The sequence below is a fragment of the Triticum urartu genome, chromosome 1, assembly GCF_003073215.2.
Source record: "Triticum urartu cultivar G1812 chromosome 1, Tu2.1, whole genome shotgun sequence".
NCBI lineage: Eukaryota > Viridiplantae > Streptophyta > Magnoliopsida > Poales > Poaceae > Triticum > Triticum urartu.
Window position 1 is genome coordinate 54,217,332 of NC_053022.1, and position 5,738 is coordinate 54,223,069.

Consider the following 5,738-nt stretch of genomic DNA (forward strand, 5'->3'; position numbering starts at 1 on the left):
CTTCTTATCCGCCAAATACTTGGGGCAGTTCCGCTTCCAGTGACCAGTCTGCTTGCAATAGAAGCACTCAGTTTCAGGCTTAGGTCCAGACTTGGGTTTCTTCTCCTGAGCAGCAACTTGCTTGCCATTCTTCTTGAAGTTCCCCTTCTTCTTCCCTTTGCCCTTTTTCTTGAAACTAGTGGTCTTGTTAACCATCAACACTTGATGCTCCTTCTTGATTTCTACCTCCGCAGCTTTCAGCATTGCGAAGAGCTCGGGAATAGTCTTGTTCATCCCTTGCATATTATAGTTCATCACGAAGCTCTTGTAGCTTGGTGGCAGTGATTGGAGAATTCTGTCAATGACGCAATCATCCGGAAGATTAACTCCCAATTGAATCAAGTGATTATTATATCCAGACATTTTGAGTATATGCTCACTGACAGAACTGTTCTCCTCCTTCTTGCAGCTATAGAACTTATTGGAGACTTCATATCTCTCAATTCGGGCATTTGCTTGAAATATTAACTTCAACTCCTGGAACATCTCATATGCTCCATGACGTTCAAAACGTCGTTGAAGTCCCGATTCTAAGCCGTAAAGCATGGCACACTGAACTATCGAGTAGTCATCAGCTTTGCTCTGCCAGACGTTCATAACATCTGGTGTTGCTCCAGCAGCAGGCCTGGCACCCAGCGGTGCTTCCAAGACGTAATTCTTCTGAGCAGCAATGAGGATAATCCTCAAGTTACGGACCCAGTCCGTGTAATTGCTACCATCATCTTTCAACTTTGCTTTCTCAAGGAACGCATTAAAATTCAATGGAACAACAGCACGAGCCATCTATCTACAATCAACATAAACAAGCAAGATACTATCAGGGACTAAGTTCATGATAAATTTAAGTTCAATTAATCATATTACTAAAGAACTCCCACTTAGATAGACATCCCTCTAATCTTCTAAGTGATTACGTGTTCCAAATCAACTAAACCATAACCGATCATCACGTGAGATGGAGTAGTTTTCAATGGTGAACATCGTTTATGTTGATCATATCTACTATCTGATTCACGCTCGACCTTTCGGTCTCCGTGTTCCGAGGCCATATCTGCATATGCTAGGCTCGTCAAGCTTAACCTGAGTATTCTGCGTGTGCAAAACTGGCATGCACCCGTTGTAGATGGACGTAGAGCTTATCACACCCGATCATCACGTGGTGTCTGGGCACGACGAACTTTGGCAACGGTGCATACTCAGGGAGAACACTTCTTGATAATTTAGTGAGAGATCATCTTATAATGCTACCGTCAATCAAAGCAAGATAAGATGCATAAAAGATAAACATCACATGCAATCAATATAAGTGATATGATATGGCCATCATCATCTTGTGCTTGTGATCTCCATCTCCGAAGCACCGTCATGATCACCATCGTCACCGGCGCGACACCTTGATCTCCATCGTAGCATCGTTGTCGTCTCGCCAATCTTATGCTTCCACGACTATCACTACCGTTTAGTAATAAAGTAAAGCATTACATCGCGATTGCATTGCATACAATAAAGCGACAACCATATGGCTCCTGCCAGTTGCCGATAACTCGGTTACAAAACATGATCATCTCATACAATAAAATTCAGCATCATGCCTTGACCATATCACATCACAACATGCCCTGCAAAAACAAGTTAGACGTCCTCTACTTCGTTGTTGCAAGTTTTACGTGGCTGCTACGGGCTTAAGTAAGAACCAATCTCACCTACGCATCAAAACCACAACGATAGTTTGTCAAATAGACTCCGTTTTAACCTTCGCAAGGACCGGGCATAGCCATACTTGGTTCAACTAAAGTTGGAGAGACAGTCGCCCGCAAGCCATCTATGTGCAAAGCACGTCGAGGGAACCGGTCTCGCGTAAGCGTACGCGTAAGGTTGGTCCGGGTCGTCTCGTCCAACAATGCCGCCGAACCAAAGTATGACATGCTGGTAGGCAGTATGACTTATATCGCCCACAACTCACTTGTGTTCTACTCGTGCATATAACATCAACATAAATAACCTAGGCTCGGATGCCACTGTTGGGTTTCGTAGTAATTTCAAAAAATTTCCTACGCATACGCAAGATCATGTGATGCATAGCAACGAGAGGGGAGAGTGTTGTCTACGTACCCAACGCAAACCGACTGCGGAAGCGTTGACACGACGTAGAGGAAGTAGTCGTACGTCTTCACGATCCAACCGATCAAGCACTGAAACTACGGCACCTCCGAGTTCGAGCACACGTTCAGCTCGATGACGATCCCCGGACTCCGATCCAGCAAAGTGTCGGGGAAGAGTTCCGTCAGCACGACGGCGTGGTGACGATCTTGATGTACTACCATTGCAGGGCTTCGCCTAAGCACCGCTACAATATTATCGAGGACTATGGTGGAAGGGGGCACCGCACACGGCTAAGAATATGATCACGTGGATCAACTTGTTGTGTCTAGGGGTGCCCCCTGCCCCCGTATATAAAGGAGCAGGGGAAGGTGCGGCTGGCCAGGAGGAGGGCGCGCTAGGAGGAGTCCTACTCCCACCGGGAGTAGGATTCCCCCCCCCCCTTTCCTAGTTGGAATAGGATTCGGGAGGGGCAAAGAGGAGAGAGAGAGGAAGGGGGGCCCGCCCCCTCTCCTTGTCCTATTCGGACTAGGGGGGAGGGGCGCGCGGCCCAGCTCTGGCCACCTCTCCTCTCTTCCACTAAAGCCCACTAAGGCCCATATACCTCCCGGGGGGTTCTGGTAACCTCCCGGTACACCGGTAAAATCCCGATTTCACCCGGAACACTTCCGATATCCAAATATAGGCTTCCAATATATCAATCTTTATGTCTCGACCATTTCAAGACTCTCGTCATGTCTGTGATCACATCCGAGACTCTGAACAAACTTCGGTACATCAAAATGCATAAACTCATAATATAACTGTCATCAAAACCTTAAGCGTGCGGACCCTACGGGTTCGAGAACAATGTAGACATGACCGAGACACGTCTCCGGTTAATAACCAATAGCGGAACCTGGATGCTCATATTGGCTCCCACATATTCTACGAAGATCTTTATCGGTCAGACCGCATAACAACATACGTTGTTCCCTTTGTCATCGGTATGTTACTTGCCCGAGATTCGATCATCGGTATCTCAATACCTAGTTCAATCTCGTTACCGGCAAGTCTCTTTACTCGTTCCATAATACATCATCTCGCAACTAACTCATTAGTTGCAATGCTTGCAAGGCTTAAGTGATGTGTATTACCGAGAGGGCCCAGAGATACCTCTCCGACAATCGGAGTGACAAATCCTAATCTCGAAATACGCCAACCCAACATGTACCTTTGGAGACACCTGTAGAGCTCCTTTATAATCACTCAGTTACGTTGTGACGTTTGGTAGCACACAAAGTGTTCCTCCGGTAAACGGGAGTTGCATAATCTCATAGTCATAGGAACATGTATAAGTCATGAAGAAAGCAATAGCAACATACTAAACGATCGAGTGCTAAGCTAATGGAATGGGTCATGTCAATCAGATCATTCAACTAATGATGTGACCTCGTTAATCAAATAACAACTCTTTGTTCATGGTTAGGAAACATAACCATCTTTGATTAATGAGCTAGTCAAGTAGAGGCATACTAGTGACACTCTGTTTGTCTATGTATTCACACATGTATTATGTTTCCGGTTAATACAATTCTAGCATGAATAATAAACATTTATCATGATATAAGGAAATAAATAATAACTTTATTATTGCCTCTAGGGCATATTTCCTTCAGTCTCCCACTTGCACTAGAGTCAATAATCTAAGGAAATAAATAATAACTTTATTATTGCCTCTAGGGCATATTTCCTTCACGGGGGTCCCCAGACTTGCCTGCCTGCGGCCTGCAGCGTGGCTCCACCAGCGGCCCTGTACAGCCCATCTTCACCAGCAAACACTCAAGACCCTTGCAAGGGGCCGAGCCTCGCGAGGCAGACGACACAAGACCTCCTCAAGGGCGGCCTCACCAGGCTGGCTCACAAGGGGCGGAGAGATCACAGCAAGGGACACCTCGCGAGGTTTCTGTGACGCAAGCCATGACGACTGGAGCCAGGCGGGCGGCAGCGCATGCAGTGTCCTTATTTCCTCTTTGGAGCTAAAGAGGCGAGCGCAGGTGAGGAGTCCCGAGGCATCAAGCAAAGGTTTCCATATCGGTGCAACAAGACCAAGACCAGCAGGACAGCAGGACGGAGGTCGCCATGGAGCCCAAGACGGCGTCACCACCAGAGCCTTTGGCAGGTGAAGACTACTTTTGTCAGGATAGCTTGTACTAGCTGTCCCCCTTCAAATTGGCCGTTGTGGGATCCCTTCCCGCCTAATATTTGGGAAGAGGGCCCGGTCCTCTATATATAGGACTAGCCACCACCATAGAAAGAGGATCGGCTCATCTAGAGGGAAATTATCCCCAACCACACAAGCTCACCAAGCACAAGAACACCTCTCCTCGGGAGGCTGTTCTTCCCTTGTAACTGTTCATCCTCAGCCTAAGAGGCAATCCACCACACCACACTGGAGTAGGGTATTACACCACCATGGTGGCCTGAACCAGTATAAATCTTGTGTCTCTCGTTCTTTGGGTTCGTCGAGCTAGGCCGTGAGATTGTGTCGAGTGCGAGCTAGAGGGGCGAGAGATCTTTGTGCGCACCCCAGTGTTCGAACCTCAAGGGTTTTGCCGGAACCTGAAATCTGACATTTTGCGCGCCAGGTAGGGGTGCGCTTAAGCTTTACTCTTCGTCAATCCGCACTTCGCCACCCCACAAAGATCATGGCCGACGCTCGCCGAGCCCGTGCTGAGCGCCGTGCCGCCCTCGCCACCCGCGTCGCTCAGACAGCCCCTGTCGGCGGGCTGTTGGGGAACGTAGTAATTTCAAAAAAATTCCTACGCACACGCAAGATCATGGTGATGCATAGCAACGAGAGGGGAGAGTGTTGTCCACGTACCCTCGTAGACCGAAAGCAGAAGCGTTAGCACAACACGGTTGATGTAGTCATATGTCTTCACGATCCGGCCGATCAAGTACCGAACGCACGGCACCTCCGAGTTCAGCACACGTTCAGCCCGATGATGTCCCTCGAACTCCGATCCAGACGAGTGTTGAGGGAGAGTTTCATCAGCACGACGGCATGGTGACGATGATGATGTTCTACCGACGCAGGGCTTCGCCTAAGCACCGCTACAGTATTATCGAGGTGGACTATAGTGGAGGGGGCACCGCACATGGCTAAAAGATCAAACAGATCAATTGTTGTGTCTTTGGGGTGCCCCCTGCGCCCGTATATAAAGGAACAAAGGGGGGGTGCGGCCGGCCTAGAGAGGGGCGCGCCAGGAGGAGTCCTACTCCTATCGGGAGTAGGACTTCCCCCTTTCTTTGTTGGACTAGGAGAGAGAGGGGAAAGAGGTGGAGAGAGAAGGAAGGGAAGGGGGGCGTCCGCCCATTCACCTTTGTCCTATTTCGGACGAGGAGTAGGGGCGCAGCCCTTGCCCTGGCCGCCTCTCCTCTCTTTCCACTAAGGCCCACAAAGGCCCATTAAGTCCCCGGGGGGGGTTTCGGTACTCCGGTAAAATCCCGATTTCACCCGGAACACTTCCGATATCCAAACATAGGCTTTCCAATATATCAATCTTCATGTCTCAACCATTTCGAGACTCCTCGTCATGTCTGTGATCACATCCGGG